This window comes from Myotis brandtii, unplaced genomic scaffold (assembly GCF_000412655.1).
Source record: "Myotis brandtii unplaced genomic scaffold, ASM41265v1 scaffold1563, whole genome shotgun sequence".
In the NCBI taxonomy this organism is placed as follows: Eukaryota; Metazoa; Chordata; class Mammalia; order Chiroptera; family Vespertilionidae; genus Myotis; species Myotis brandtii.
Genome location: NW_005355679.1, coordinates 499,607 through 511,390, shown reverse-complemented (window position 1 = coordinate 511,390; position 11,784 = coordinate 499,607). Strand labels below are relative to the sequence as shown.

Sequence of the window (11,784 nt, the reverse complement as noted above, 5' to 3'; positions counted from 1 at the left end):
GCCGGGGGGATGGAGGGAGCTACAGGAGGGTGGAGCAGCGGGCGGAGAGCTACTGGAGGGCGGCAGTGAGCTACTAGCGCACGGATTCATGCGCAGGGGTACTAGTGTATTTATAAGTGGGTTGAGCTTTACTATGACAACATCTACTTTACACATTGTAAATTTTGTTTAATTATAAATGATGTAGAAAACAGATAGAACAAAATTTTGGCATTAAGAAATTATCTAGGGAGCATATGAGATCTTACTCCCTGGTGTATGCCATCAGTTTGGCTCAAATAAACTCTTAAAAATTCTCTACACATTGGCGTTTAGCTGGCATAGTGTGACAGGATTCCGAAGAAGCCCACCCAGGACCATCCTGTGGTCCTGGACCGATACTAGGTAAAGCAAGGGCTCATTGTACCCCACAGACTCTCCACTTTGTATCAAGTGAACTTGGGTGAATCCTGGGCCTCCTTGCTTTAAGTAGCAGGCCATGATTTTATTTGAACTGTTTTTAGAAAATCTTTGAGGTAGATAATGGTTGAGATAACCCGGGGAGAGAGGGAAAAAAGTGGGTTGCTGCTTTTAATTTCAGCTTTTTGATTGGATTGCTTACTGAGAGTCTGAGCAAAATCTTTGCTAATTAAATGAGAGACTGAGCTCTCTTTAGCTCTGAGAAAGGACACTTGCTCCCCAACCCATTAACAGTTGCTCCACACCCGAATCCAGAGAGGCAGAGAAGGTGCCAGTGAGGTAGTGCAGCCAATCCCAGAGAAGCATGCAGGACCCTGGGAGGACAGAGAGCCTTGAAATGGGTTCACCCTGAGAGAGGGGGACCTGAGAGAGGGGCCCTGCCTTGGAAAGCATCGCTATTTTTGCTGCATTTGATAAGCTCTTGCTGTCCCTTGTTTGAGTATTCTTAGGTGACAGAGAATCTTTGTGGGGTTTCCAGAGAAAAAACTTTCTCTAGGGCATAAAGCAGTCCTATAAAGATATCCACTGCAATTAGCTCGTCTGGAGACATGCATGTTTTCCCTAGAACTTTGTTCACACTCTACAGATCTCAAAATTAACTTGGGAAATCATGCCACCCAGGCCAACAAGGCCCACCACAGTCAGCCTCCCATTTATAATTATGGCCAAAATGAGGATCCTCTGATACTTTAAAGGATTATTTGCACACACAATTAGGAATAGCTGGCTATAAAATTAGGCAGAGTGAATAAAAACATCATATTTAATTGGTCTCTTGAATCTTCAAAAAGAATATATAAATAAATAGATCACCTATGATGTCGTTTAGGTGTCAACACAATTTTTTGTGGTATTAAAAATGGCTGTCTTTACAGCCGATCAATGATCCTCTCTCATCATTGGTGTTTCAATCTCTCTTTCCCTTTCCCTTCCTCTCTGAAATCAATAAAAATGTATTTTAATCAATCAATCAATCAATGGCTGTCCTTATTTTAAAAGGGAGAAGGTCATTTGGAACTTGACTTGTCAAGGACAGATATGAATTGTAAATGCCTCCTAAACAGAATTTAGATTCAACTGTTCTCTCTTTGTGTCTGTCTGTGTCTATATATATGTGTGTTATAAATGTGAGATAATTTTCTACCTCTGGATGGTACTGTTAAAATGAATTTAAAGCCAACCACTTGCGAGAATTGAGTATTTTAAAATTCTCAGAAATATAGAAACTAACTCAAATGCTTTTCAAGTATACATGATCTAAGGTTAATCCTCAGTAAATAAAAACTTGCTTAAGTTTATTGCTTTAAATAAAACATGTCTCTATTTTGCCTGGGTTTTACAAAAATAAGTCATTGTTAATAACTGACTTTTATGTCTATATAAAATGTTTTCAGAGGTTATAAAATGTCCAGTTAAAGAATGCTTTCCAGCCCTGACTAGGTTTGGCCTGTGGGCTGAAGGGTCTCAGGTTCGATTCCAGTCAAGGGCATGTACCTTGGTTGCAGGCACATCCCCAGTAGGGGGTGTGGAGGAGGCAGCTGATCGATGTTTCTCTGTCATCAATGTTTCTAACTCTCTATCCGTCTCCTTTCCTCTCTGTAAAAAATGAATAAAATACATTTTTTTAAAAAAGAATGCTTTCCACTAGAAATTGATGTTTTCATTAGAAATTGGAGGTTTTAAGGGTTAAAAGTCTCAATATAGACAGAAATAAAGTGTTCCAGAAAGGCCCCTGAAATATGTCAAAAGACTTGTCTTTTATGGTAAATTGCAAGGGAAAATCAGAGGAAAAAATATGAAGAGTTAGGGCTATGGAAAACCCAACAAAGCTGCTTGGATTGTCCCTGCTCCCTGGCTCCCCATCTTCCAGTTTTTGCATTCTTTCATGCATCACAATGCATTTAAGCTGAACTTAGATGAAGAAACTTACGGGCTGACATTACTGAAAGGAGGCATCTTACACTATCACCAAGGTTTGATAGTCACTTCAAGACAATGCCAAGTTGGTAACTGTGTCCTTTCACAGTGAACTCCCAGGAGACAAAGACTTTAAAATTTGATTATTGAAAAGGACATCAAATAAAAGATACTCTCCAACTCCATTAGAAGGGGCCTTATCAGGCACCTAACCACAAATGGACATCCACCCCATCTCTGATACTCACTTCCACTTACCACAGTCATCAAAGCCCTCTAGGGTGAGAAACTGCTGACATCAGAAGTAGACAGCTATCCCAAGACATCGACAAACCTGTATACCTATGGACTGATACTGAACTCCATTTTGTTTGACTGTCATAATAAGTTATTTGTTCTTTGGGTTTTTCTACATAGTTCAGCTGTTTATGATTACTGAGCATGTATAAGATAACTGTTAGTACTCTTTTCACGAGTTATGTAATTGTTATATTAGATGTCAAATACAGAAAAATGAGACAGAAGGCAAAACCTGGATCACGATAGTCATAAGACAGAAATGATCCAGAGTGTTTTTTTCCTAATGAAGGCCATAAGACCTGTCTTCCATTTACCTGCCCTTTCCTTTTGGGGGGAAAATTTGGCCTCAGTTCAGATCATATGGTTCCAGTATTGCCCCGTCCCCAGTGGTCAACAAGATGAAGTCAATACTAAGACTTCCTAGGAGTGAGCCTTCCTAGCACTGTGAGAACACACTATCTAACCAAAAAGTCAGTCATCAATGCATTCATCATGTTGATTTATTACTAAAAGGGGAAACTGTGAATGAAAAAAAGGGGGGTTCTATAGAAAGTAACCTTACATAGTGATCTGATTGTGTTGTAATTATCTATACTAATAAAAGAGTAATATGCTAATTAGACCGGGAGACTTTCCGGAGACCTTCCGGACAAAGCCTGGGGCTTGCCTGGCCTGCAAACCACCCCCAAACGGCCCTAAGCCCCTCGCCCAGGCCGGCCATGCCCCCCTGCAGGGACCCCCACACTGATGGGGGCGTGGCCAGCCTATAAATGGCCCTCAGCCCCTCGCTCAGGCTGGCCCCACTCCCAGCAGAGACCTGGCCTGCAAACCACCCCCAAACGGCCCTCAGCCCCTCGCCCAGGCCGGCCATGCCCCCCTGCAGGCACCCCCACACTGATGGGGGCGTGGCCAGCCTATAAACGGCCCCTCGCTCAGGCTGGCCCCACTCCCAGCAGAGAACCCCCTCATCCTGATGGGGGCGTGGCCAGCCTGCAAACCGCCCCAGTCCCTCACCCAGGCCAGCCCTGCCTCCCAAGGGGACCCCCACCCTGATCCTGGACCCCCTTCAGGGCAGACCAGCCAGCCCCCACCCATGCACCAGGCCTCTATCTATACTAATAAAAGGGTAATATGCTAATTAGACTGGACGTCCTTCCGGACAAGGCCATGGTGGCGGGGCCAAGGCAGAGGCAGTTAGGGGGGATCAGGGCGGCAGGGGAGAGCAGTTAGGGTGATCAGGCTGGCAGGGGAGAGCAGTTAAGGGGGATCAGGCCAGAAGGGGGGCAGTTGGGGGCGATCAGGCCAGCAGGCAGAGTGGTTAGGGGCGATCAGGCCAGCAGGCAGGTGAGTGGTTAGGAGCCAGCTGTCCCAGATTGCGAGAGAGTGCAGGCCAGGCTGAGGGACACCCCCCCTCCATGCACGAATTTCGTGCATCAGACCACTAGTACATATATATGATCTCTACAGAACTGTATTTATACATTTTTCTGTTATATTTTGATTGCCATCATTCTATGCAATGTGTTGGTATCATAAATACGGCTCACTCATAGCACAGATTTAATTCCAAGCAAACTTCTAACCATAAACTGCAGATAGTTAAGTGTTCTGAGGAGAGAATGGGATGTACTGTGGAGACAAAAAAATAAGCTGTTAAAGATGTGGAATACAAACTCAAAGATCTCAGAGTTGCAAAAAACTTTAGAAGCCATCAATTCTTACTCTCTAAAACAGACTAAAGAGACTTTCTCTTATAGCCCAGATGGAGTAACAGGGACCAGATTTACTCTCACACTTGAAATAACCAAAAACAAACAAACAAAAAACCCCGTCAAATATGAAACAATGGTTTCAAGATACTGAATACTGGTAATAAAAGAGAGTGATCCCTGGAGAAACAAGAAACAATTGCCCAACTTACTGCCTTAGTTCCAGGCCATAGCACAGGTAGCAGAACCTAAGCAGAGCCCAACAGACTCCTTAAGCTGATGAGATGGAGCTGACAGTCTGGGCAGACCAAGGCAACTAGGTTCAAAGGATACAATCTGAGAGGTGAGATCTGCACAGAGAGAGAACTCCAGAGATCTGAAGAGGACAGTCTTTGGGAATTCAGCAGAGCACTGATAAGTGCAGGCATGTGAAAAAATTGATGCTAAGGAAAGAACCACACAAAAAGTTAGAGGACACAGAACTCAGCACTCATATAGGGCCAGGAATAGTGCACGTTCCCACCAGACAGACTGGAAAACCTCCCAAATTCATGGGGAAATGAAATGGGAAGAGTATTCAAAAGGGTCTTGTCTCTAGACTAAACATGGTTCTGGTCCTGCCTAACAAATCTTTTTTAAAAAATCATTTTGAATTTTCAATTACAATTGATTCACATTATATTAGTTTTAGGTGTACACCCCAGTGATTAAAAATAACTTACTAAATGATCATCCTGATAAATCTCACACGATACACAGTTATTAGAATATTACCGACTATGCTGTACTTTACATCCCCATGACTATTCCATAACAACCAATTTGTACTTCTTAATCCCTTCACCTTTTTTACCCATCTCCCAACCCCCCTCCTATCTGGCATCCATCAAAAAGTTCTCTGTATCTATGAGTTTGTTTCAGTTCTGCTTGTTATTTATTTTGGTTCTTAGATTCAATTGTTGATAGATAGATATGTATTTATTGCTGTTTTATTGTTCATATTTTTTCTTTTTCTTTGTAAAGAAGACCCTTTAACATTTCATATAATACTGGTTTGATGGTGATGAACTCATTTAGCTTTTTCTTGTCTGGGAAGCTCTTATCTGTCCTTTCAATCTAAGTGATGGCTTTGCATTATAGGACCTTGCTTTTCATCATTTTGAGTATTTCTTGTCACTCCCTTTGGCCTGCAAAGTTTCTGTTGATAAATCAGCTGACTGTCTTATGGGAACTAGCTTGTAGGTAACTAACTGCTTTTTTCTTGCTGCTTTTTTAAAATTCTCTCTTTGTGTTTAACCTTTACCATTTTAATTATGACGTGTCTTGATGTTGGCCTCTTTTGGTTCATCTTGTTTGGGACTCTGTGCTTCCTGAACTTGTATGTCTATTTTCTTCACCAAGTTAGGGAAGTTTCCTGTCATTTTTTCAAATATGTTTTTAATTTCTTGCTCTCTCTTCCCCTTCTGGCACCGCCACGATGCAAATACAGTATGTCCTCAGGCTACGTCGGAGATCTGCTCCTACCGTGCTACGTGCTACGTAACGCGATTTTCGCCGTAAGTAGGAACCCACCTACATAAGCACCTATGTCACTCACATGGAGCACATGCACAGCAGTAATGAAGTGAAACAGTAAAAAAAAATTTAAAAGAAAGATAACAATTCCTGACCTTTACTTGTGGTAAATAAATAATAAAAAACATAAAGCACATATGTACATACGTCGAAATGACGGAACTTTTTTCTTTTTATAAATATTGTAAATGAGAGATGGCAACGTAACCACGAAACAACATATGTCGAGTCTGTCATAACCCGAGGACTGCCTTCATTGGTTGAAGTTGTCCCAGAGACTCCTTACACTATCTTCATTTATTTGGATTCTTTTTTCTTTTTGCTGTTCTGATTGGGTGTATTTTGCTTCCTTATATTCCCAATCGCTGATTTGATTCTCAGCTTTATCTACTCTACTGTTTTTTTTTATTTTTTTAATATTTTTTATTGATTTCAGAGAGGAAGGGAGAGGGAGAGAGAGACAGAAACAACAATAATGAGAGAATCATTGATCGGCTGCGTCCTGCATGCCCCCTACTGGGGATCGAGCCCACAACCTGGGCATGTGCCCTTGGCCGAAATCGAACCTGGGACCCTTCAGTCCGCAGGCCAACGCTCTATCCACTGAGCCAAACCAGCTAGGGCTGTTTTGTTTTTTAGATTCCACAAATAAGTGAAATCATATGGTATTTGTCTTTCTCTGTTTGACATATTTCACTTGGCATAATACTCTCTAGATCTATCCACATTGTCACAAATGGTAAGGTTTCATTCATTTAATGGCCGAGTAATATTCCATTCTATATATGTACCGCTTTTTCTTTACCTGGTCATCTACTGATGAACACTTAGGTTTGGGGTCTGGGTGAAAAAGGCAAAAGGATTAAGAAGTACAAAATGGCAGTTGTAAAATAATCATGGGGATATAAAGTATAGCATAAAGAAAATAGTCAATAATATTGTAACAGCTATGTAGGGTGCCAGGTGGGTACTATACTTATCAGGGGGAACACTTCATAAGTTATATAAATGTCTAATCACTATGCTGTACCCCTGAAATTAATATAATGCTGAATTTCAAGAGTAATTTTTTAATATAAAGTATGAAAAGACAAGCCACAGACCTGTAGAAAATATGTGCAAAACATTTATTTCATAAAGGACTTTTATTCCAAATATATTGTAAAAACTATTAAAATACAATTATAACAAAACAAACACAACTCAATTTAAAATTGACAAAAGATTTGAACAAAAACTTCAAATAAGTACAGAAAAAAAATGTTCAACATTATTAGTCATTAGGAAAATGCAAATTTAAACCACAATGAGATACCACTACTCAAAATGGCTAATTTTAGAATGGCTAAAATTAAAGACTGATGTGTTAGTGACAATGTGGAGGAACTAGAAGTTTTTCATAAACTGCTGGCAGGAATGTAAGATGTTTTCACAGTTTCTTAACAAGTTAAACATAAACCTCCCATATAACCAAGTCACTCCATTCCTAGATATTTATGCAAGATAAATGAAAGCATATGTCCACATAGTCGTACATAAATGTTCAGAGCAGCTTTATCACTGTTCAGCAATAAAAAGGAATAAACTACTGATACATGCTTTGACATAGGTGAAACTCAATAATTACTCTGAGTGATAGAAGCTAGACAACAAACGAGTACATACTGTACGAATCCAATTATATAAAATTCTAAAAAATGTAAGGTAACATACAGTGAAAGAAAGGAGATTGAGTCAGTGGTTGCCTGGAATGGGGGGAGAGTCAGGGAGTGGGGATGTGGTAGGGCGTAAGAGGTGGTATCAAGAAGGAATTACAAAAGGGCACAAAGAAACTTTTGGTAGTGATTGATAATGTCCATCATTTTTGATTTGGTGATGATTTCACAGATGCATACATATATTCAAATTATCAAATTGCATGCTTTAAATATGTGTAGAGCCCTGGCCGGTTTAACTGGGTGGTCAGAGGACTGAAAGGTCTCGGGCTTGATTCCTGGTCAAGGGTTTGATCCTGGCCCGGCCCCCGGGTTGGGACATGTGTGGGAGGCAACCAATTGATGTGTATCTCTCTGATTCTATAATTTTATGGTCCTTCTAATACTTATTTCATACATAATTTCCAGGATACATATACTGCAGTGTACCAAATTAACTTCTGATATAAGAGTATCCAACGGCCTTCTGTAAAATATAAATAATCCATTTGAATCTACTTATTTTTAAAATTCTATTCTGTATAATCTTCCTAAACTTCCTGTATAGAATAATTATTATTAAAGTTTTAAACAACTGAATTTATAGTTTTGAGTTTACTTTTTACACAACAAAAACAAAGTCACAAAATTATTTGGAAAAGATGAACACTGTCAGAAAACAAAAACAAAACAAACTAAAACATTATGAGGCATAAATATTTGTGAAGGAGGGAATTACATTTTATTTCTTGAGTAATTTATGAATATTAAAAATGATACATAGGTAATTTAACATGTCAATGAATCAATTGTAAGTATTTAAAAATAAAAGTATGATCATCATAAGACAGCACCTCATTCAACAAATATTTTGAGGACTTATTGTGTGTCAGGCACTAACTGGAAATGTCATTTATGATAAGCAAAATTCCTGTATATACAGAGGTCCAGTTTCTGTCCTCTAACCAGGGGTTAGCAAACATTTTAGGTAGAGTCAGACAGTAAACATCATAATCAGTCAGCTCCATCTTGTAGCACAAAAGCAGCCATAGATGATGTGTAAATGAATGAGCATAGCTATGGTCCAATGAACACTGAAACTTGTACTTCATATAATTTTCATGTCACAAAGTATTCTTCCTCTTTTTCTTTCAAGCACTTAAAATGTAAAAACCACTCTTAGGTAACAGGTCAGATTAAAATAAGTGGCCAGCTAGGTTTGGCAACCCGTGCTCTAAAGTTTTACATTTTTTACACTTCCCCCAATTTTTTATATTTTCCCCAAATAAATACATGTGATTAAAATGTTACACATGATATAAGGCATACAATGAAACCTCTCCCTTCTATCTCAGAGGCACAGTTCTCCTCTTTCCAGTTTTTGTGTATCCTTCCAAATCTATTGCCACGATTACACATTTCAGTATAAATAGCCTTATATATACATGACTCTCCACACGTATTATTTCATCTATAGGATGAATCCCTGGAGATGGAACTGCTGAGTTCTATTTCCTTAAAGAGTTTATTCTAACATGTAATTAGTCAGTATCTATAGCTTCTCCCTGCTCAGGATAAGTCTTCCAAAATGCCTTTACCTATTTCCCACTTCACAACCAACTTTAAAAAAACCAGGTTGAATGTTTGTTCCAAATTATAGACTTATTATACCTACTCTGTTTTATGAATCCTTCCTTAGTATTGCATATTTCTTAGCTATGGTTGTCAATACCTTAGAGTTGAGAAATGTTTTACTGTTTTCTTTGATCACTATTTCTTGAACTCCATCTCTGTTTCTCTTAGATTATTTTTTATTTGATGTAAACATATTGGGGCATTCCTGGGGTCTGGCTGAAAATGACTTATTTTGCTTCTGCTCTGAATGACAGTTTAGAGATAAGATTCAGAGTTCAAAATATGTCCGATGAGCACATTTTAGTTAGATAACTGCTCCACTGTCATCTAACAGTCCATGTCCAGATTAAAAGTCTAATTGCAAGTCTGATTTCCATCCCTTTATAGGTAACCATATGCTTCTCTTTGGAAGCTTATGAGATTGTACATTTATCCATGAAGTTCATAAATTTCATCAGAATGTATCAGTCTTTTCTATTCATAAACTCAAATACTTCTACTCAGAGAAATTTCCTTGTTTCTTCCTTTGGACAGTTGGACAATATTTTGGTTCCATTCTACTATTATAAAGTAGGAATGGGAAATCTGGCATTTATGGTGAGTTGCAAGGGGAAGAGGTTGGGGAAAAGAAACTGTTAAGACAGCCAGAAACCCTCAATTTGTGCCGCATCTTTCCAAAAGCTTTCTGAAAAGGTATACTTCCCCCACTGCACAGATGAAGAAATGGAGACCAGGGAGGGAAGAGTTGATTTATATTCGCCAGTACTTTGTCTCCTAACTGATAGTGTCTTTCTGTTTGGCTTCAGGTGTCCAAGACTCTGCCTGGATACTCCTACTCTCATGATCTCTATTTTCTTTGTGGTTATTTCTCCTCTTCCAATTTCTTTTACCTCCTGGAACTCTTATGAGATGTAAAATGGCTCTTCTAGATCTCTTTTCGATGTTATGGCTATTTTCCATGTTTTAATATTCAAGAACTGATTGATTGCTTACTTTCAGGGCAGCTTGTATGCGTTCAAATGGCATAATATCCTTCTAAATCTAGCGCACGAATATTTCTTTTAAAGTTTTTCTGTTTCTTACATGGACTCCGTTGTTTCAGGTCTAGTTCTTATGTTTGTTCAGCCTGGGGCATCTCTTCCATGTTACCGATTTCCCACAAATGCTTAGTGATTTTTGTTGTTGATTCCCATGATAAATGTATCAATGCATCTTAGGACCCTAGAAATCACTGTGATCCTGTAGTAAATTTACATTTGTAACTAACTCTATAATTCAATTATATATTCTACCCATACTTGTGTAGGATGACAATAACAGTGTAATAATTCTTTGGTGTGCAATCCCATGATTCTTCAATCCATTTTTAGTCATATCTTTCTGGTGTTTCATTTCCCCTAACAACCACTGACTTGAGTAACACAGTTCTTACCTAAGTGTTATACAACAAGCCTCAGGGACAGATCACCAGCAGCTCTAACAGACTTCTCCAACAGACAGTTAGAGCAGCAGTAACAGTCTGGGAGAAGATCACCCCAGGTATGCACCCCAAGGATTAAATAAAGTAATAATGTGATAATGAGTCACTTAAGTTTTGAAATCATAATAGTGATGCCTTTTACCAATCTTTGACATTATAGAAGTTAAAATAAGACATTCTACCTTTTTAAAAAGGCTTCATGTTAAAGGTAATTTTCTGCCTATCTGATGATTCAGACATTTCACAGCTGACAGAAGCACATACAGATGTTCACCAAGACGTTTACAAGAATGTCCACAGCAGTCCTCAAAACACATAATATACAAAAATTGGAAACACAAATATAACATCAACACAAGAGTAATCATATAATCACACAAACAAGTACTGCACAGCAAAAAAGAAAAAAAATGGACCAATGTTACATGAACCAATGTTACATGAACCTCACCATAATGTGCTGGGCATACTGTACAATTCCATTAATATGAAGTCCAAAGTAGACAAAACTAATACATGAAGACAGAAATCCAAAGGCTGATTAGGGGGCAAGGGTATGATTGACCTGGAAGAAGCAGAGGGAAATTCCTGGGGTGACAGAAATGTTCTATATACAAATGCAGGGGTCACTTCATCAAGCTGGTGGTGACCCAAGTTCACAAACCCATAAAAATTCACTGAGCTGTACAATGAAGATTTATGCGCTTGATGACTTCACTCGTGTCTTACACCTCAATAATAATAAAAAAAAGGTAAGAAAAAAATGTAATTTCCAAACTGGTTGGAACTAAAACTGTGCTTCTGTGTGTCAACATCCTCTGAGCCATACATGCTGGAAACCCAGCATCGCTTTTCACGCTGTTTTAGTCACAGGGTCATTTTAAACGAACAGCATCAAGATGATAACACAAAGCGAGCGTGACCTTCTCAGCCGTCAAACACCGGTCCCCCCTCCATCTCCGAACGCTCCGCTACAACACGCAGAGGCCGCGCTCACCGCCCAGGAGCGAGACCC

At 39.2% G+C, this 11,784-nt stretch overlaps 1 protein-coding gene and 1 long non-coding RNA gene across 6 annotated transcripts in view; both read right to left on the bottom strand.

The window, feature by feature from the left end:
• The window catches only part of CSGALNACT2 (chondroitin sulfate N-acetylgalactosaminyltransferase 2), a 41,895-nt gene extending 37,053 nt beyond the window's left edge, over positions 1-4,842 (bottom strand). For 2 of the 5 annotated variants that reach the window (XM_014536079.1, XM_014536078.1), the window contains exon 1: positions 4,598-4,840. The gene's annotated coding sequence lies outside the window, so the exon portion shown is untranslated. Of the gene's footprint in view, positions 1-2,634; positions 2,659-4,597 lie in introns of those variants that run through there. The other 3 variants (XM_005861780.2, XM_014536080.1, XM_014536077.1) reach the window with 3 other exon arrangements.
• A 3,965-nt stretch (positions 4,843-8,807) lies between these two features.
• Positions 8,808-11,778, bottom strand: LOC106725333. The gene is made up of 2 exons (XR_001361198.1): positions 11,335-11,778; positions 8,808-10,054 (listed from the first exon to the last, which is right to left on the bottom strand). It is a non-coding gene; the product is annotated as an uncharacterized LOC106725333 (long non-coding RNA).
• Between the last annotated feature and the right edge of the window lie 6 nt (positions 11,779-11,784).